This window comes from Copadichromis virginalis, linkage group LG1 (genome assembly GCF_057382275.1).
Source record: "Copadichromis virginalis isolate Kocher_CV1m ecotype Utaka linkage group LG1, C_Virginalis_male_GT1.1, whole genome shotgun sequence".
NCBI classification, from domain to species: Eukaryota; Metazoa; Chordata; class Actinopteri; order Cichliformes; family Cichlidae; genus Copadichromis; species Copadichromis virginalis.
Window position 1 is genome coordinate 22,646,052 of NC_140618.1, and position 22,053 is coordinate 22,668,104.

General features: G+C 40.2%; 1 protein-coding gene across 3 annotated transcripts in view; it reads left to right on the plus strand.

Annotated features, from left to right (window-relative positions):
- Positions 1-22,053, plus strand: part of apba2b (amyloid beta (A4) precursor protein-binding, family A, member 2b) — a 91,186-nt gene that overhangs the window by 20,510 nt on the left and 48,623 nt on the right. For 2 of the 3 annotated variants that reach the window (XM_085455011.1, XM_085455035.1), the window contains exon 2: positions 2,313-2,363. The exons of the other annotated variant lie outside the window; for it this stretch is intronic. The gene's annotated coding sequence lies outside the window, so the exon portion shown is untranslated. The remainder of the gene's footprint in view (positions 1-2,312; positions 2,364-22,053) is intronic. 3 annotated transcript variants of the gene reach the window in all.

Here is a 22,053-nt window from a genome sequence, read left to right on the forward strand (position 1 = left end):
CCCTTCTAATTTCTGGGTTGAATGCTCACAAACAATTATTACTTTACAGTAAATCAATTTGTACTTAGAGCTGTATGGCTTTGATAAGGCAATTAAGAAAAGCAGAAACAAGAGAGGCAAATATTTATGAAAAGTATTGCTTATGTAAGAAACTGAAAAACATGTGCTCTTGCCGCACTGGATCACATTGGCCTAAGTTAATATGGTGCTGGGAATTACACTAGTCCAAGGTTCCTAGATTGCTGCTGACTTGAGTTTTGTCTGCTATTGGAGGTTTGTTTTTCTTCCCCTGATTGGCCCGAAGTGTGATCTGCTGAGGGTTTTGTCTTTAACACTGCAGTGTGCTGCAGTATGAGTTGGACTTTTGGGACCAAAACAAGCCTCAGGGCTGCATGCAAGTAGGAGAGGAGCCATTGTAAGCTGTGCTAAAAAGGAAGAGACACTTTCACTGCTAACATGCATGTATTTGTGTCGTTGTGGGCACAAAAAATAGTGGAGATTGATACCATGTGAGGACTAAGACTGAGTTTGGGTTTCACCCTGGTCAAGGTTAGGCGAAGCATGTCATGGTTTATTTTGTGAAAAACCTTTAGAGAGTTAGAAAGTCAAAGCAATTTCATTACGAGCACAGTACAAATTACAAGCGTGTGCTGCCACAGATAATGAGAAAATTGTCTCGAATGTATCCTTTGTATTTCAGAACAAATCACAGAATAAACACAGTGTCTGTTTTTCCTCACATTATTTTAGTAGCTCCTTTGTCTTCTGCCTTTCGCACAGGTATTGCTCATCTCTTCTCCCATGTGTCTGCTAAACTTTGTTTCTTTAGAAGAGTGACTCACTAAGTGTTCACTTGCAGTTCAAAAGCGTAATTTATTCCTGTCTTCGTTCTGTCTGTGCAACTTTTGCGAGATCAACAAGATATGTTGTGTGAGGACTTAAGAGTGTTTGAAACCTGCTGTTTTGAAGCATTTTTAGTACATCTTGTTCAACAGTACCTATTGCATTGGTTTCTTGAGCTGTTCTATTTTATTTGGCATAGAAGTGCCGCCGTTGCTGACTTCATCACATATTACACACACCAGTGCTTGACCACCTTCTTTCTGACCCCTCTTGCTTTTATCAGCACATCCCCCACTGACTGTCATGAAGGAGCCATTATACTGATGCCAGCAGTGTGTGTGTGTGTGTGTGTGCGTGTGTGGTGTGTTTTACGGTTGATCTGATCCAACTGCTAAGTGAGGACAGCAACCCTGAAGTTGTCACAAGAAGGACTCAGGCCGTGAGCACGAGATGTGACATGTGGGTTAAGCTTAGCAGCAGATGGTAAAACCCAGCTGATTTGGGGAGAAATTGCAGCTGAGCTAATGTTGCTGATTCAGTATGTCTTGCCACATCCATACCTCTGCCTGTAGAGAAAAGTCGTTGGTTTGATAGCTCTATTTGCTTTCTGAGCTTTTTGCTAAATAAAATTAAAGCCTTGAGACCAGCATAAGTTTTACTTTACAGTTTTCCTATCTCGTTGTGTAATTAAATCTATTGATTTTCTTTACCTTGAAATATAAAGCTCCTTGATCTTCTCCTGTATAAATAAAATTGAAAAAAGCTTTATATTACCCACAATTTGTATGGATCGTCTTCAAATTTCACAACAATATACTAAGCATTTGACCTTGAGCTTCATTGTTAGCACTCGAGGTCAAACCTTGAAAAACTGTCCGTACATATTTTGTTTTAATTTGTTACATATTTGTTTGAAATTTGCACTCCTGTTGTATTTCCTGAAGTTTAGGTGCGGTGTCGAGAGCAGATGCTGTGATTATACCACAGTGGAGATGCTTATATACAAATATACAAATGTTTATACAAGCCTTTTGGAACCTTCACACACACACACACACACACACACACACACACACACACACACACACATGTATATATATATATATATATATATATATATATATATATATATATATATATATATATATATACATTTATATATTTTCAAAATGTTTATATCTCGACCTAAACCGATTTCCCTAAATAGCAAAAATTGAAAGAGGCTCTAAATCTTTGGATGCCTTATTTTCATTCAACTGCAAAAACCTCTGCTGTGAATTTGAGCCCTTATTCTCATTCCAGTATATCACCTCTCTGACCCAACAACCCCTGCTTGACATCATCACCACCCCCCTAATTCTCTGTGCATCCTGACAGGAGAAAGAAATCAAAGCTCAGTGTTCCCGCTGGATTGTGTCTTTCATGTGGCTTGTCAGTTTGATGCTTAGTTTTCTCCTTTTGTGTTCCAGGTCCTCCTTTGAACCAAATGCTAGAGCTGCTCTGCCTACTTAAAGATATCAGTAAGTTTTCTTTACTATGCCTTGGCAGGTTATTATATTGTAATGGTATACTGGGGAGTGTGGGAGGAAATTCTTATGGAGCCACATGAAGCATCCTACCAAATTGGTGAGACAGCTTAGACTTGGAGAATGTGCACTGCAATAATAAAAAGATGATAGGATGTCCAATATTGCAGCCTTCTTTGTGCTGCTACATTTGGACTCTAAGCTGGGAACTGAACCGAAAAGCATAACAATGAACCCTCGGGAGCTCCTTAACTTGCCTGGATGCCCACTGAGGTTGTGGTGTAGACACAAACAATGAGTAGAGGAGGGAATAAGAAGGAATAACAAAGAAAGAGGAGGGTGAAGAAATGTTATTCTGGTGGTTTGTTGTCTTTAACTAATTGTTAAATGTATCTTGAAGCTTGGATCTATTGTTTTAAAGCCTTTGTTCATTTTAATGCTGCAAATGTGCAAATCAAGTAAAACTTTTCTTGACTTTGAGGCGATTGAAGGAAGTGACACCAAGAGAGAGTGAAAGACACCGTTGATTTACATACGAGGGAGAGGTAAATACATTAGAGGTTTGCCTAGGCAACCGAAGCCTGCAGTGTCTTCTCGCAACCAACCATTAGCTGATCCACGAGGAGCAAATTGGTTTGTATGTAGACACAAGGGTTTCGTTTCACACAGAGGATTCGCACACTTTAAACAGCCTCAGCATTTGTATGAATTAAGGCCATTAACTGATTTTCAAGCTATAACACAGCCATAGCTGACACGTCTTTTGGTTACGGCTGACTGAAAAACAAAGAGTAAACTGTCACACAGACTTACACAACTGTGCTTTTTCATTTTTATTTATATGGCAAGTCAAATGTCGCCTCAAGGTTCTTTATATCGCAAGGTAAAGCTATAAAGAAGAGTGCAGTTTTGCTTCATTTACCACCTTGTCGCTGTGGAGTTTTTGAATTCAGCAGCTGTACTGACTGAGTGCCGTTACTGTTGATGATTAAACCTGTTAGCACCGTCTCTCACGCTATTGAGTCTTAAGTTGTTTTAGAAGAATACTTTGATAAATATTCACAAATACAAGCTGGCGACGGAGAAAGTGAGCAAAGATTTTGTGCTGATGAAGGCGAAGGAGGAGCATTGTGGGACTACATCACTGAAGACATACCATAAGAAGGGGTGAAGAGGGGAAGATGTAAGAATACTTGAGCAATTCAAAGTGTTGTGAGCCTCTCAACACTGCCTTTCCTCATCATTTATTAATTATCTGCTAGAATATTCATCCTCCCTGGCACAGCACTGTTCTCCTGTAGGGAGGGAAATTAATAGAGCTCTGTATCATCCTGACACTCAACAGTGTATTACAGTCTTTGTTATTGTAGTCACTTGAATGTCATCCATCATTAACCAGTGTCCCCTGTCCACGTCAAGTTGTCCTCTTATATGATGTTTACTGTTGATTTTGACTCTCTCTTCAACAGTCAGTCTAAAATTAAGAGTCTTCATAGAGAGAGAAAAGATGGGCACCTTTCAATAAAGGAATAAATCATATTCATAAAATAATCCATCCCCCTTAGTGTTGAATGAAGGAGTTAGGGAGTTTATAAATGGGAGGCTCTGGAGATTTTTTCTTTGGCCACAGAGGTTGCCACTTGGGACTAACTTTATCTGCACTATATATAATATAAAGAGCTGAAGCTTTAGACCTCTTTGATGATGGGTGCAATTAGAGTCAGCCAATGCATTGCAGGGTTGTGCGTTTAGAGTGCTATCTTTCTGTTGTACCTTACTAATTAAATCCTTTGAAGACGATGGGAAGGACAACGAATCATTAATATGTACACTGGTTCTGTGGTACAATACTGTGAAATTCTCAGATAACTAACCTCTAAATCATGACGGGATTTTGGTGGCACACTGTAAAGTCACATCTGTCATCACATATGCTGTTAACTGTGTAAAGAATCATTTGTATTTTTTCCTTTCTTCTGCTCTTCATAGTGCCTGCAATTATCTGAATACTGCAAAGAATCTACTGTGTATCTATGCACGCTCGCTCAGAATCAGCCTATCTGGGTTGACTACCTGCAGTGAGTTCACTGTAGAGTCTGCATTCATTTATGCATTTTCCTTTTATTTCTTTAAAAAAAAAAAAACAAGAAATGAAATACATTTCTAACAGCACTGGTAATTTTCCTTTGGCTCTGGCTAAAATCTCATTAGGGCACATTTCCTGAAGTTTCCCCTAAAGAAAGACCTTTCAGTAGAGACGATGTAGGTGAGCAGCTGGAAGCAGGTGAGGTGGGTGTGTTTTACTCAGGGTACAAACTGAAAGACTCATCAGGTGGGATGAATTGGGTCCTGAAAAGACAAAAACATGCACATTCAGCAGGGATGTTTTATTAACAGGTGACTAAAGCTGGTGATTGTGGATGCAATGGGTAAAATGAAGCCAGTGGCAGTGGCAAAAACGGCATCTCCATATACTTTTTTGTCAAGCACATTTACAGCCAGGTGGAAAATATTAAATGTCCTCTATGGACAGCCTCACCCTTCATAACAACTCTGAGGTGACAGTATATATATTTCCTGAGTTAGGGGTGGTATGTGTGTGTGTGTGTGCTGCTGGAGCAATTTTAATGGATTGTTTGACTATTCATTGATTGTTTTACATCACAGAAGTCTGCACTTCAGTTTTGGTGAGTGAGATTCTAGTTTTCTCTTAGCCCTTTAGATAGCACTCATAGATGGTAAGAAAAAAAACATGGATGAAGTTTCCAGGTCAGAAAAATGTGCCTTAAACCTACATTCTATCTGAAGGCCACCAGATGGTGATAGCTATGACTGCAAAAAGACTTCTGGTCCTATAGAAGTCTATGGGAAAACTGCTTTCTGTCTTGGCCTCTGCAAAGATTTTCCTGTTAAGTTTATGGGCTCAGTCACTTGTTTTGAATCATAATCAAGAAAAAAATAATTCTGTTTTGAAAATCTTGGTGATGCTGTGTTTCCAAATGAAACCATATGCTCATTTGCTAATGGTTTGTCAGTAGCAAGTCAGTAGCCAATGAGCAGGCAGTTTCACAGCCAGCTCCGCCCCTTCTTCTCAAGCGATTGCAAGCCTTCAAAACAGGGTTTCACAGTAGACTGTCACGGCATCAGCATCATGTGGCTTCGTTCATATTTTCTTTCTCATTTAATTAAAGCATTTTATGTTACCTTACCTAAATGACATCTACATATTTTACTGTCATTTTTTACCATTTAATAAACAAAACCGTATTTGTTCTTGAGGAAATTAAACACCCCTCTATATTTATTTATCACCGTGTTGGTAGGTGGTTGGTTAGAGCATTCCTACAGCTGAGTCAAGCCTTGCAATTTTAACCCCAGCCGAAGATATTTGGTTAAAATTAAAAAGAAAGTCTTAAATGTAAATAAATATTTTGTTTTCTTAATTGCGTGGACAGTCTTAATCGCTGTCAGTATTCTGTGTTATAAAATTTATTTTCTGAATATTAACTGAAAAGGTAAACATGGGCTCTATTCAGAAGAGGCATAAACAAGAATCAAACAAAATAGTGTGACGATAATGTCACGACTTTATTCACCACTGTATTTCTAATGGTTAACATACAATCAAAGTGCATGGTCAAATACAAAACGCTGAACCTGAACCTTTGGTTAGGATCCAGTTGACTGCTTTGATCCAGAGGGCAGCGGTAGGAACCTTTAAAACATCTGCAGTGCTGTTTTAGCGACCAGAGACAGCAATGTGATGTAAGGGGATTCAAATGAGAGATGCAATAATCCAGATTTCTGGATCAGTGCTGCATGTGCCTCTGTTGTGGTCAGCCTGTCTTGCTGAGCCCCGTCAGACCTTCCTCTGCTCTTGCTGTCTCTTATGATTCTTGGCTCCATCCCCGGAGAGTGAAATTAGTACTCAGCACACCACAATGAAGTGACTGAGGCAGTGTATCAGGAAGCTGCCATCCTTGCATTGATTTTTCCCCCACCTCCTTTTACCTGTCATTTTGTATAAAGATAAAAGCATGACAGTTCAGTTTGTAAAGGTTGATGGAACATAAACATTATCAATTAGAATATAATTCCACATTTATTACCAGAGTCTTGATTTTTAAACATATGTAATTATGCTTGGAGAAACTTCCCTTTACTTTTTGCATACATAACAGTTGCTATGTTAACTCTCACCCTAGAGGAAGGCCAATTTATCCCACATCAGTTTGCAGCATGCTAGAGGGGAGATAATCTTACGAGCAGCAATAGAGACATGCATTAATAGAGCAGGCTGTGATAACAGTAGCTGCAATAAAATATGGGAAACAGGCATATCATTGAGAAAATAAAGGGTGGATGCAATGCTGTGTTTTATTCATTTTTGCTAGTCTTTTCGGTGATATATCTGTGCATTGTAAGCCTGTGTTTTTATTAATAATCCTTCTTATATTTTTCTGTCTAGCAATTTATATTCCACTTACCTTTGGTTTATGCATATTCGGATTTTATGTGTGTTTTTTAATGCAAGAAAATACTGCTTTTTTTTCTGATGCAGTTATTACTGTAGAGCAGTGAGGTTATTGAAATGTATTATACATTGCTTTCTTTTAACTGGGAGACGTTACTCTAGATTCATGTGCACATACAGCAGCAGACATTCATTTATGCTGCCTGCTCTTGCTGTAGCATTTGGGACTCCCTGTGTCTGCAGTATTTATGGGAAATCCATGGATTTTAAATCAAAGAGGGAACTGAAGTATTAGACTAGTTTTAAGGATGGTTGCATGTGTAATTTGAGTCAGCTAGTGCATTGCAGGGTTGCTAGCTGGGTATCCATGTAAACCCTGGAAATAGAATCGGACAGACAGTTTATTTTGTTTATTTAATTAAATTATTGAAAATATAACATCACTTTTGTAAGGACTTATCAGTGTGAGAGAGTACCTGAAGAGAAGCATTTACTCAAAACATCTTAAAAATCTTGGAATTCTGTAGAAATGGTCCAAAATTCATTCTTGTTCAGTCTGTTCAATCCTGCACAGCTAAGAGAGGTGCTTGGAGGTGCTTTTCCATATTTGCTGACATATATATTCTGTAAAACTGGTTTTGAAAAATGATGTGCACAATGTTCCTGACAGTTTTTTCTACTTTTGGCTCCATATGATGTCAGGGAAAGCAGATTTTCCTTAATACGGTCATGTTAAGTACGTAGCTCTGGCAGTGAGAGCAGAAGCCCCACTCACCTGCTGTTCAACCCTCCTGTTTGTGAGAGGCAGCCAATCAGAAAAAAAGTGACTTAAAAGGAGGGCAGCCTTAAAGGGAAAATAAATAAAATGACTGAATATGAATTATTCTTAACCGTTAATCACAGAAAGCTAATAATAGTAATAATAATAATAACAATAATAATTTAAATAACAATAATAATACTGCAATAAAACTGCAATGAATAGTTAATCCATTAGTCAATAGACAGGATTGTTGTCAGAAATTAAAACTGCATCAGGCTTTTTTTCTGTCTATTTTCAAATGGCATTGCTATTCCTACTTATTCAAATAAATGACTATTTTACATGATCATAAGTGTTTGGTTTTTGGGTTGGTTGACATCATGCAGACATCATGTTTGTCTCTAATTGCTTGTTTTGCTGACATGTTGACAAAGTGATGAATCTGCAGGTTGAAAATGGTCCTCAGACTGATCATTAAGGAAGACGCAAACCCAAACACCGGCTTATTTGTTGCTTTACATCTGCCGCAGAGGTTAAAAACATTTGGATGAACTAGAAAGAAATTAAATGTTTAAACAATCTTCATCAGGGATTAATCATCTAAAAATGTCCCTCATATTCATGCAATGATTCTAAATCAACGTCATATTTTATGTGAATGTGTTGTTACTCTGACCTTTCAGGAGGTATTAGTAAGTTTAGGTATTAATTAATCATAAGAGAAACATGAAATCCTTAACAGCTCATTTGATCTTGGTGTAATTTCCAGTTTTCTATCTTTAGACATGCTGAGGATTTTCACTAAGATAGGAGGGGGAGAGAAAGTGGTGCTGGAGACGGCTGTAATCAGGCCTACTCTCAGTTACCTGCATGTCCTGCCTTCATATCCACTATTTAAGCCATGACAACAATGACGAGACACAGCGTACCAACTCCAAATATTGCAGAAACATGTTCCCCACCTATTCTAGGTAAAACAAGGGAGCCAGATCCAGCCTGATTACCAAAAAACGAGCCACTGACTGTGCTCCTACTTGGCATAGTTTCTACTGAGCAATGTGAGTGAGATTTCCCCAAAGAAATCTAGGTTTAGCAATTCACAGTCTTAAAATAGCTTCGAATCATACATTATTACATAGCGGGCCTGCCTCCTGCGCTTGCTGCTGTAATTATCGTCTCCTTGTTTTCTCCAAACTTCCACTTTCGAAAAGACACCCTAACCTTATTAGCACAGCTTTATAGCTGATATGAAGGGACTCGCAGATGTGCTGTAAGTTTCTAAAAAGCAAAGTACTTTGTAGATTGTGCAACACGTGTGAATAGAAATTGCTAAAGTTTGTAAAATAAAAGCAGTTGCTGGGGAATACAGAAAATATAGTTTGTGTCTAAGTGGAGTGGAGGTGGCCTGATTTCAATCTTCCAGCCTGACTCTGTGTGTTTCCCTTGGGTACAGTAAAGCATAAAAGATGCTGAGAGGTGTGACCCCCCGCTGAAACCTCCACTGCTTCGAGAGGATTGATGTGACAGTTTCACACATAACGAACACGCGCGCATACACACGCAGTACGACAGGCAGTCAGATGCACCAAACTAGAGATACTGTGTCAAGTGGCAGGTCACACACACACATGTGCACACACAGATAAATAAAATGTCAGTGCAACACGGGGCTGCACTGATTATGAAAACCAAGCCTGTCTGTGTGTCATCTGACTGTCTTTTGTTCTTTCGGGAGGGCCGCCGCTCCTCTGCGTGGCCGAGCAGGCGCTGTCTCAGTGATTAATCCTCGTCCTATTGGCTGGCCAGTGATACTCGAAGCAAACAAAAACCCACACAAAGCTTAGCAGCGTGCTCGCATGGTGCTTTTCAGGATGTGCAGGCATGCAGGCTGGGCTTGCAAATAGAATCAGTGCAAAACAAAGAAATGAAAAACATTAAAGCACCCCCCCCCCACTTAGACGTGTTGTTTTCGAGACATTTCCATCAAACTCTGCATAGATGTGGGGAAAAAGGTGAGAAAGGCAGGCTGGGGTTGATGGAATGAATATTTTTCTCCTGTTTTCCCCGAAGGTGATTGTGATTGACCGAACCCAGAAGTTATTTCATGTGCCTGACTCCAAACTGTATTAGCGGGCCTGGCCATTACCGCTCAGTCTGTCTGTCTCTCAACAAGATAAGGCGATATTACCCTGCCCAATATTGCTCGCTCTTTTCTGCACTGTCACTGAATACAATGGCCATCACTGAATCCTATGAATATTATTAGCATTATCCTCAGGATTCTGTCAATGTGCGAGACAGCTTTGTGGGAGCAGAAGTACACTCTGTTTTTGCTGTGGTCTGATATTCGAGCTGTCTCTTGGTGAATAGAGTTGATGCTGTGGTGTATTGTCCAGCTTAAATCCAATTATGAGGACACTGTCAAATGTCCATTACTGCTGCTAATTAACAAAAGGTTACCTGGCTCAGCAGTCTTCCAGCCGTGGCCGGCGTTGCGAAAAGACCTGACAGAAGTTAAGAGAGTGAACACTGCTGAAGAACAGCCGCTGTTGATTAGAAGTTGACAAAGAATGAGGATTATAGGGCTGAGAAGAGGGGTCAACATCAAGGAGGACTGTGAAAAACCTCTGACTGAGGGATCAGGTGGAGCATTGTGCCAGCTTGGGAGCAATTCAGAGATAACACAAGAGGAATGGCAGGTCAGTGTGTGGCAGACTCCTAATAATGTCCATAGCCAAAGTCTAAGCAATAAAAATGACCTACTCCTCCTCAAATTAATGTTAGTATTTATTATTTACCTGTGTAATTATAACACATACTTATATAGAAATCAAAAGGGTAAAATCCTAATTTATCAATTAAATTCCAATTATATTTTTCCCAATTTATAAAGGAAAAAAAGATCACTTTCGCCTTTCTCTTTTTTTCTTTCTACTCATTTCTAGTCCTGTTAATGACAGAGCATGGACAAGAAAATAACGAATTTAATCAGCCAAGACTGCAAACATATATTTTAATTAGCAACATCCCCATGTGCAGCTACATTGAACCCCATTTATTTTGCTGTCAGCTTTCAGCCTGTTAGGGAAAGAGCAGCGCGGAGAATTTCTCATTGCATCCAAGTCAAAATATTTTCCCTGCCAGTGATGTGGGTGCACGGTGGCAGTCCCGACCATGAATGGGAGCTGATGGGATGTCAGGGCTGCTTTTCCTGTTTTCCACCAAGTTCATCTCTCTCAACTCATTCCTTCTCATCAGTAACCAAACCCAGTTGGCAGCTTCAATTAAACCCTGTGAAATTGCCCCAGTATCTGTCTCCCTCTGGGGCCATTTAGCTGTGTTTAGCTCTCTGCAAGCTGGGCTTGCCGCCAGGCAATCTTTATGAAACAGTGTTTCATCTTCTTTCTTAAAATGTAGGTCAGTGTAGCCCTACGACCCACCTGGCCAGATCATAGATGTACTCACTGTGAGTAAACCCGCATGATGATCACTTGCTCTGGTTGTATTTACGTGTAGTAATGACACGGAACAAGTTTCAAAAAGGCAGTTTGTCGACTCAAAGACATAAAGATCAGAAACGCTGCATCGTTTTGAATCATAATTCAAGTGTTTTTGAACAAATCAAAGACAACAGACGGCATGCAACTGCGCACTAAAATGTGCACAGCATATGTGAGAAGCTGCATTTTTTATCATTTTTTTAAAGTTTCAGAATTCGTTTTGAAGTTATACTTGATTTAAAAGCCAAAATATTGCATAGGCACACTAATTTCTGTGGTTGTTTAATGACAGCCTTCCTGCACAAAACAAGCATATCTCCCATCTGTTGTTGTGGCTTCACCACGCTATAATGAAGCAACATTACATAAGAGGGAATCCTGAGTACTGAATATCAGAGTGGCTTTGAATTAGTCGTAGGCACAAAGCCGCAGGACGGTCATTTATTTAGCTCAACTGGCACAAAAAGTTCTGCAAGTAGGTTGGAAGTGGATCGCTGCCAATACAAGAATGTTTTCTGCACACTAACTTAGTTTGTTTAGACCTCCACGTTACCAGAGGCAGCTACTTTGTGTCAACTACATTTACTGAGTGTGTTTTTCCATTTGATGTGTAACCAGTAAAATGAGAGCTTGTCAGTAGTTACTTCAATACTATGTGAGACTTAGAAGAGATAAGAGGTTAATATGAGAGCTCTGTTGCTTTTAATTCATTGTATAAACTAAACCTTTATTGAGCTTTCAGACAAAGTTTTTTGGTTTCTAATTTTTGTTTATATTTCAGCAGTGACTCTCAGATTTTGGTGTAAGGTAGGTAACTCATCTGACTGCTGGTTACCCCCGAGGAAACAGAACCCCCCTGTTGAAGCTGTTACCCCTCCCAGGGCTGCAGATAGAGGGGCTGGAATTTTGTTTTTTCAGAAATACTGTCAAGCCAAGGGGATTTTTTTCATTCCTCAAGAATTTTTTTCTCCCCGTCTCTCTCCAGCGGCTCTTGTTTCCTGTGTTAATGCCACAGTGAAATCCATGATAAAATTCTTGTCACGTTTTATGGCAAATTAATCAGTTTCGAGATTCGTATTAGTACACTTCTTTTATTATCAGAATATGCTAAGATGTGCTGCTCTTTAGTTGAAACCGGGGCATTGTGTGTTCTTTCCACTTTTTCCTCCCCTTCCAATGGCTTTTACAACACCTTTGAAGACATTATCTGCTGAAATAAATTCTTAGCCCTGCATTAAAACCCATGAACAGTTAACCTGAGGCTCATTCACACAGCAGTGTAAACCCTCCGTAGCTGCTGGTGCTCCCCTTTTTTGTCCACATGGATCTGCAAAACTCCCTCAAATATTCAGTATTCTGTGAGGCCTTCTTAAAGAAATGAAAGTTTCATTTTTACATTTTTTAGTAAAGCCCGAAAGAAGTTCAAAGCCCACGTTTTTTGCCTTACAGTATTGCCTTCATTTTTGCTCTTCTCTAATTTGTCCAGTTCGGCTAATTTTATATGAGCAGGATGCTCTTTGTGAAAAAAAGACAGAAAGAGGATGTTTTTGATTCAGAAAGCATAGTGGGCCTGTATAAGCCTACTGAGTAACCAATATTTCTTCTGCAATATCCTTCATGTCATCTTTGACTTTCAAGGTCGATTTGGAACTGAAAACTGTTGTATAGACTCTTTCAAAGTGCAGCACCAACAAAATAAGAGGGGAAGATACTAGGGGTGCAACAATACTCGTATAGATATTGAACCGTTCGATACAGTGCTTTCGGTTCGATACGCATATGTATTGAACAATACAAAAATTTTTATTTGTTTTATCTACTTTTCTTCTGACGATGCTGTCTGTGTTGAGCGCTCAGTGGATCTGCGTTCGACTACTCCGCCTAGGCTGCACTGTCGAGCGCAGATCCACTGAGTGCAGCGGAAGCTAGCAAGACAGAAGCTAAGCTCGTTGCAACATGGCTACTGCCTAAACGCTACCCGAAATTGAACCTACCCCACTCTCATTCAGATCTGGCGTCTGGAACTATCTTGGTTTTCGTGTGAAGCATGACCCTGATGTAGGGCTGCCACGATTAGTCGACTAGTCACGATTACATCGACTATCAAAATCGTCGACGACTGATTTAATAGTCGACGCGTCATTTGAAGCTTTGTAAGATCCCAAAAGACGCAGGAATAAGTAGTAGGATTTAAGAGTGTAATAACAGACTGAAACAGAAGATAGCAGCACTGCATGTACAAGGATGCCAGCTGCCGTTAAACCCCAAAGAAGAAGAAGCTGCGTCCCAGAATTCATAGCGCGGCCCAGCTCAGTTTTCGACAATGGCGGCAGCTGGTTAGTTTTAATACTACTCTTATTATTCTTTCTGGGTCACAAAATAAACGTTTAACATGTTTTCAGGCGAGAATGTAGCTGTGTAAACCTCAAATATCTGCTCAGTTTATCAAGACACCACATATTTTCAAAAGCGCTCTGACGTTTTCGGAGACGTCTGTTACCCACCAGCTCGATAGCTAGCTAGAGCCCGTGAGAACACCGGACACCCGGCAAATCGTTTTCAAACCCAGCGCCGTCTTTCGCTACTCAGGTTAAACATGATATATAAGTCACTTGGATAACTTAAAAATTTTATTGTTTGGCTTTTTTCAGTATTTTATTTGTTCCTGAGTAAATCGGCTGAGTTTAGTGAACTCCACCGAAACAATCTGCACATTTCATTAAAATTTAATAAACTATCATCTTGTCTTTATTTTTAGTTAGCACATACCTTAAACACTTCAAGCTGTAAGCTAATGATAGTTATATAAGAGCAGATGCATGCTGGTGCAATAAGCTGTACGTTTTACGTACAATTGATGATGATCTGATTAGTCGACTAATCGCAAAAATAATCGGTGACTAGTCGACTATCAAAATAATCGTTTGTGGCAGCCCTACCCTGATGGTAAGCGCGTCATGGACAAAAGTAAAACAGTATGTCGGATGTGCCACGCAATGCTCAATTGGTGGGAACTAGTGCGTTAGCGCAGTTAGCTTATTAACACCCCCACGCACGGGGCGATCCGCGGTAACTCGTTAACGGAACTTTGCCACGTTATGGCGTTAATGTCATTTTAACGAGATTAACGCTGACAGCACTAGTGGGAACACAACGAATATGACTGCACATTTACACCAACATCATCCTAGTGCAAAGACAAGTGGAAGCAGACAAAAACAACAAGCACGCATGCTACAAACTTTACCCGAGTCATTTAGACAGCCGTTAGCACATGATTCTCCTTATGGGGACCTGATATGTTCAATATGCTGCTGAGAATATAGCCCAGAAGAAGCGTATAGTGTAGCTTTTATTTTGGAAAGAGCCATTTCTCTGTAATAAACTCTCTTTTCCAAAGATGAGTGATTTCTCGATCAGATAGATTTTTTTTATTACTTTGTTGTTTCAGCAACATTAAATTTAAAAACTGTACTTTTGAGTTAAAATATATATCTATAATTTTATTTTATAATTCTCCAAACTGATTGTACAACAGTTTTATTCAAAACCAGAAAGCATCAATGAAGCTGAAGAACCACATTTGGTGTGCATTTCCTTGGTTTTATTTAGCTTCAGATTGGATAGTTTCTTCTTAAGTTGTTTATTTGGTGGCATTAACCTTTTAGATATATGGCTGTGAATCAGTATAAAAAAGTGACATAGCCACTGTGATGTTTGGCTAAGGGAGTCCCATAATTAAACCTCAAACGAGCTAGCGAACACATAAAGCCATCAGGAAACAAAGTTTACAGAACAAATTAGCCAAGGGCCATTTTTTTCTTAGCTTTCTACCCAACTGTTGGTCTGATTCAAGGCTGAGGAGATGCCCCATGCCGGCTATTACAAAGAATACAGGTTTAAGGCAGTTCCACATTGGTTTCACCTTTCAGCCCTATAAGCTGCGTCCATGTTTTATATACAGAATATGCTTGCTTATGTAACTCAACACCACTGTGAATCTCAACTGAGCCGTGTTACTTGTGTCCTTGTAGCTACTAAATATCGTCCTCTGATCCACCCAGAAAGCAAAACACCCATCTAGTGGATTCTTTGAGGATTCATTTTTGCAGAGGGGAAATTTAATCTCTACACCAAAAGTCTCACATTTTTCACCCTGCTATAAAAGGTGGTAACGCACAAATGGATTGTTTGAATCATGCAAATGGGTGTGTTTATTCTGAACTAAGGTTTATTTGATGATTGGCTTAGGCAGTCGTCCTCAAGAGACTGAGCTGGAAAACAAAGAGTTGCCATGGTAACAGTCAAGGGTGAAGGAGGAGGGTGTGTCTCTGGTGTTGTGCTTGAAGTGGCAAAATGGACATTGGCAGGCAGGATGGCGGGGGAGCAAGCGATGCGTTCTGTGGTCACCAAGCCTCTCTTTTTTCCTTCCTGTCTTCCACATATTCTCTCTTGTTGTCATCCTGAAGTGAGTGGGAGACCATGAGGAGAACAAATGTTGAATCTTAATGAGACAGCTCAGAAGAAACTAATTTTCTCCCTCTGTCTCTCTCTGATAGTATTTCTTTATTTACAAGCCGCATAACTCAGCACAGTGATGTTATTACATAATTTATCAGCATGTGTGTAATGGTGTAGAAGCGCTGTAAGGTCAGGTTAATGCCACACCGTTAAATGTTTACAAGATCATGTGATTGGCGCTGGCCCTAATAAAGATGAAGGATGAATGGCAGCCCTGCTTATTTCATGGACCACTGGGTATTTACATGCTTGGTGAATCCCCATCATGCTTGAATTACACTCCTTGGTTCATCAAAATGTGTCCAACAATTTAACACAGCTGGTTGTCTGAAGAAGAATAGCACATTAGCAAGTAGGTACACTGATTAAAGTTTATCCTGGGCTTTATCTGTCTGAACTGTGTCCAAACAAAAGAGTTAATAATGCTGAGATGCAGCAAAATGGAATTTTTATAACAAGCCACGTGAAAAAAAAAAACAGCATTATTATCAATAAAAATTCTTTTTATTTTCAAAAAAAAATCACATTTACCTGTTTATTGTAGTTTTCATTTTCCTTTTTTGTTATCACCTATTTAGAGCTAAATAGAAAACAGTTACATTTACAGGATGATTTGACGGTTGTTTGTGATATAAACAGTTTGATTTTAAGCCATAAAACTGCCATTCATTGGATGTCTTCACTTTTTTGGATGATTCTCTATAAATCCTAGAGGTCGTTGAGTTAGAAAATCTCAGTAGGTCAGCCTGTCTAGCCCCAGTAACTATGCCACAGTTAACAGTCAGTTAAATAACCTTTCTTCTCCATTCTGATGCTCTGATGGTCATTTTGACCATATCGACATGCATAAATTCATTTGCGTTGCTGCCTGTTCATTGGCTGGTTAGATAATTTTGATAACAAGGTGTTCAACAGGTGTATATAATAAAGTGACCCGTGATTGTATGTCACAAACCGAATGATGATTTGTTGATGACCTGTCTTATGTAGCTAGCAAGCAAACACCATGATGAAAGACACCCGAGAAACAAAAGTGGATAGTCAGAGAGTCGACATGAGAGTTTCAGCTTCGCTGGCTATAATGGGTGCTGTGGTTCAGTTGTGATCCAGCGGAAATTTTGGTTTCATGCATGAATATTCTCCAGAATGCATATTTTTGTACAAAAGATCAAAAGAATGAGCTTCAGGGTAAACAAATCTTTAGTGTTAGGTCAAATCTAAACAGAGCGAGGCACTCAATAGTCAGTGACTTTGAAATGTCAGTGATCTAGCTAATGCTAATTGTGTTTACTTGTTTAACTGCATGTCAACAGCACTTGACATGCAGTGGCTTGTTGTTGGTAGTTTGCCTCAGTTTTTAAATTAGCTTGTAAAATGAGAGACTGCGATGCTCCAGCCTTTCAGTAAGCTAATTTCTCCACTCCCACTGCTCCACTTTTACTCCATCGAGGTCAGAAAAAGTACCCATTTGCTCTTAAATGATGATACTTGTGATAAATAAGCAGCTGATCGGCAGCAAACATGTTAAACAATGACACATTTCAAGTTAATTTCCATCCACTGACAAAAATGATCAAATTTCCTCTCTGTGCTTGTGTGGGCTTTCTCTTGGAGCTCCGGTTTTTCACACATTGAAAAACATGCGGTATTAATGCAGCCTATCAGGGACCAGGATGCTCTCACAAAAGGGGCTCTTGATCTTGAGTTTCACTTCCTGATTAAATAAAGCTCGATAAAAATTCAGTGCAAAACATGTTACGATCTAGAAGTGTGTAATGGATTGAATGTGGAAGATTGTCACTTTAATCAAGTTAACCCCCATCAAGAAACTTGATCTTTTTGCAGGACACAAGAAAAGAGAATAATAAAAAAGAGAACCTTTAAAATATGAAAAAAGCACAAAACAAGAATCCAAAAGACAACTTAATGACTCACATTGGGGAAAAAAATACAAGAAACAACCAGATCCAAAAACTGATGTCTGGGAAAGAAAGACTATATAAACAACGGGGTAATAGGAGCAAAGCACATGATCAAAACAAAGGGGAAAAAGGAGGAAGTGAATCTGGAACAAGGTGCAAGAAAAATAAAGATAAAAGTAGTGGAACAGGAAGTGACCAAGGAACAAATATCTACACTGAGGCTAACTAACTAAACAACATGATGGAGACGGGAACACACTAAAGGCACTACCGACAAACAGAGATGGGCAGTAACGCGTTACTGTAATCCGATTACTTTTTTCAAGTAACGAGTAAAGTAAGGGATTACTATTGCAAAAACGGTAATTAGATTACCGTTACTTTCCCGTAGGAACGCTGCGTTACTGTGTTACTAAAACCATGATTTTTTTGCGAGAATGTCTCATGACAGTGACGTAAGCGAGTGCGACGTTGTGACAGCAGCTGTGTGCAGATCAACAATGGATAATATATCGAGTGCGGAGAGAGTATGAGCGTGCAGCGTTTAAAGCGTGGAAGTACTGACCTTACTTTGAGTTTGATTCCATAAAAAGTGACAAAAACATTAGTGTCCGTTGTGCGTGGGAAGAAAACTTCTTTTTACACCGAAAAAAAACCCCTAAACTTCAAAGCAAGCACCGAGTGCGCAAGGACGTAATGGGAAATTCCCAGAGAAACTCGCGGATTCTTCCACTGACTGCTGCGGCACACCTGCACCAGGGTAAACCTCCGCCTACCACAGTCCTGCTTTACAGGCAGTGTTGGGGAGTAACGGAATACATGTACCGCCGTTACGTATTTAGAATACAAAATATGAGTAACTGTATTCCGTTACAGTTACCGTTTAAAAAGGTGGTATTCAGAATACAGTTACTTTGTTGAAATAAATGGATTACACTGCGGTACTTTCCTGTTTCATATTGTCGCGGGTCAGGACTGTTTGGGTTTTGTTTGACAGCTACGATCTGTTGTTCCAGGCGGCAGCGTTACGGTTGCCATGGTTACAGGGCGACGCTCTCTCTCTCTGCGACTGTGTGTTTCCTGGGTGAGAGAGCGCCTTTTTGTTGTTGTTGTTGTTGTGCTAAGCTAACAGGCAGAATGCTACAAGCATAGCTCTAAAGAATGTAGCATCATGTTCAGTGTAGTCCGTGCTGCTGGGAGAATGGACTGCCATACACGTTATGTGTCTGTGAGCGCTAGGAGGGAGAAAAAGGGGAGTGGAAAGGTACGAGCAGTCATCGAGGAAAAACGGGAGCTGGAAGCATGTAAATATAATAATAACCACTGCAGCCAAGAAGAGTGCCTGACGAGCCCAGTTGTAAGTAAGCTATTAAGACTCGACTGTACACCGTGTTCGTGTTTTCCTCCGAAAACAACAAGTTCCGTTGGAGCAGCCTTTCAACGCCTCTCTCTGTCTGTCGCAAGAAAAGTTGACCCACACAACAAAGTAGAGCTATTTTTCGGCTACCAGCCGACAGGGACCCCGCCGTATTATGCTGGGCTTACACTGTGCGATTTTTTCAGTCGCGCGATTCAGCTCCTGCTCAAACTGTACGATTGACTCGCAGGGGTTAGAAGTTCATAGGTCACGATGCAGGGTCTCACACTATACGGCCCGATGCTCTGATGCGACCTGAGTGCTCACACTGTGCGTCCATAAAAATGAAGGTTATAACAGAAATTCTGTCGCTCGCTCTCCCTCTCCGTCTTTCACTCACACAGACACACCACCACCATCAACTTTGCTAAATTGCTAATGAAAAACATTGGTCAGGCAGCTGTGATTGAGCAGCAGTGTCGATCCAACTATTTTCACGGTTGTTGTGGTCGTGATAATTTTGTGAGGCCACATCGAAAGGGCTCGGATGGTTCTACAGGTTGTGCCTCCATCGCTTGTGTCCAGATCACACGCTGCACTGCCGTGCTACGCCGTCTTTTTCGCTGACATTTGTGTTTGCGCGTGCGCAGTGTGGCAAACTGCGGTGACACCCTCACGACCAAGCGATTGATGATCGGGAGCTGGTCGTGAGGTGTCAATCGCTTCTCGTTACCCCACGTATACTACACGATGCACGACGCACGATGAAGGCCAAAATCGGGCCGATCGCCAAAACGATCGCACGACTCAAAAATCGGCTCAAAATGGGCCAAAAATCGCACAGTGTGAGCCCAGCATTAGTCAGAGGTCCCTTTACTACAGTTCGGAGTCGCGGACCTTCAGTAATAGTAATAAATCACACAGCAATAGTACATTCACGTTGTTGTAAAAAGCATGATAATATTGTAGCGGGTCAGGGCTGTTCGGGGTTCTGCTTGTACAGTTATGTTTTGTGTATGTTGCCATGGTGACGGGTGACGCCCTCTCGCTGCGACGGTGTGTCCTTCTGGGGTCAGAGGGCGCCCTATGTGTGTTGTGGTTGCCGCGCTGAGCAGTTAGCTAGTGGCAGTGTGTTCTTCTGCAAATGTAATAAACGGCTGTGCTCCCTGGCTAGCTCACGGGAAGCAAGACCAAACGATACCTCCGTCTCCTCCTTGTCTGAACTCGCCACAATATATTAAGTAATCCAAAGTATTCAGAATACGTTACTGTCATTGAGTAACGTAACGGAATAGGTTACAGAATACATTTTGGGGCATGTATTCTGTATTCTGTAATGGAATACATTTTAAAAGTAACCTTCCCAACACTGTTTACAGGTGAAAATAGAGCAACAGGACCGCTAGTCTTTGATTTTATTTATTTTCTGCTGTGTTTTACTTGCATCTATTTGAAAGACTGAGTGTAAACACAAAAAAATATTTTATTTTATGTGCTGGAATGTGCAGAAAATAGGTTTAAATATTAAACAAATTTCTTCCAGTCAGAGAATGTTGCATATAATTTAACATTTGCTTGATGCATAAAGTTAAAAGATTAAAACTAATAAAACAAGTTTTAAAAAGAGACTTTTCCATTTGATTACATTTTGTATGATGGATTATGCAGAAAAAGTAGAATTGGGCTGAAAGATCTATCGCTTTATCACCTCTTCAGGTTGTAAATCGTGTTTTTAAAAAGTAACTAAGTAATTAATTACTTTTGAAAATAAGTCATCAGTAAAGTAACTGGATTACTTTTTTGGGGAAGTAATCAGTAATTAGTTACTGATTACTTTTTTCAAGTAACTTGACCAACACTGCTGACAAAACAGGGAGAGGCTACACTGGGAAGAACTGGAGAAATCAGAAAATAAGAACATTATTAAGAGTTGAAATTGAGTTTCACTGGAAATGTTGAGTTAGGTAAGAAAACAAACATTGAAACATAGTTTTGTAGTTTTACACCTTCATCACACCATTTAGCTGAATGTTTATAAATGAGAAGCACCTTTCCAGGGTTTACCCCACTTTCCACCTTATGACAGCTGAGATGTGCTCCCACAACGCTGAAAAGCATAAATGGAGAAAAGTGGGTGGATGAATGGAACCTCCATTGGTGCAATCTCAGTTAAATAACTCAGTGATCATTACTTTTCTACCACCTAATCATTCCTATCCTAATAGCATCAGTGGAGATTAATTTCTGTCTTATAGCATTTAAAGATGATTTGAATAGCTGTGTAACAACTCGGTCGATAACCTTCAGTCTTTGTCTTTCTGTCCCTGCCTTATCTGTTTTCTATTTCTTCTTCCACGGTGAAGCCTGGCTGTCTAATTCAGTGGTGTGATCAGAGGTCATAACTTGAAATTCAGAACAGAGAGACATTAGCATTCCCAAATCTCACACTATGACCAAGCCATCTGCTTCCCTTGCCCTCTGTCTGCTCTTCAGCTTTGCACATCCACACATATGCACACAGTTTAAGACATACATGTACAAGGGGAGTGTCCCAGGATAATTTAAGGCTTTGTCTTACTGTAGCTGAAGTAGTTATTCAAACAGACCTGAATAGGTCTGTCTGTGAAGACAAGTGGCCCCAAGTGCAGCAGAGAACAAACAAATGGGATACTGCAGGCAGGTCGGCTCATATGCTGCTGTTACTGCTGCCTGTGTGTGCGTATATGTGTGTGTCGAGCCTCTTTTAGTGCTGAAGGTTGCAGCTTGAGTCAGTGCCTGTATTTCAAACTTTGTGTGGGAGACAGATACTTGGTGAGCGTGCAGGTGTGGATAAATAAGTGTACAGTGATGGAGCCAGCTGGATTTTGATTTCTTTGTGCACCAGGCACTCATTTGTTTTCTTATCCATTGCATTTCTATTCAGATATTCTATTCCCGTGGGGCTGGAACATTTCCCTGCATGCATTAAGTAAAAGACACAGAAAACAGCTTGTCCAGGAGAGACTAATATAGTTAAAGTCTTTCAAGTTCAAATAGGCGGACATGTGCAATTTAGAGGTCAGACACAGTCACAGCGTTTCTCTGAAGGGCTAACACAAAGCACCGTGCAATCATGCATACAAGCTGTGTAGCAGCAACTTCTTTGCA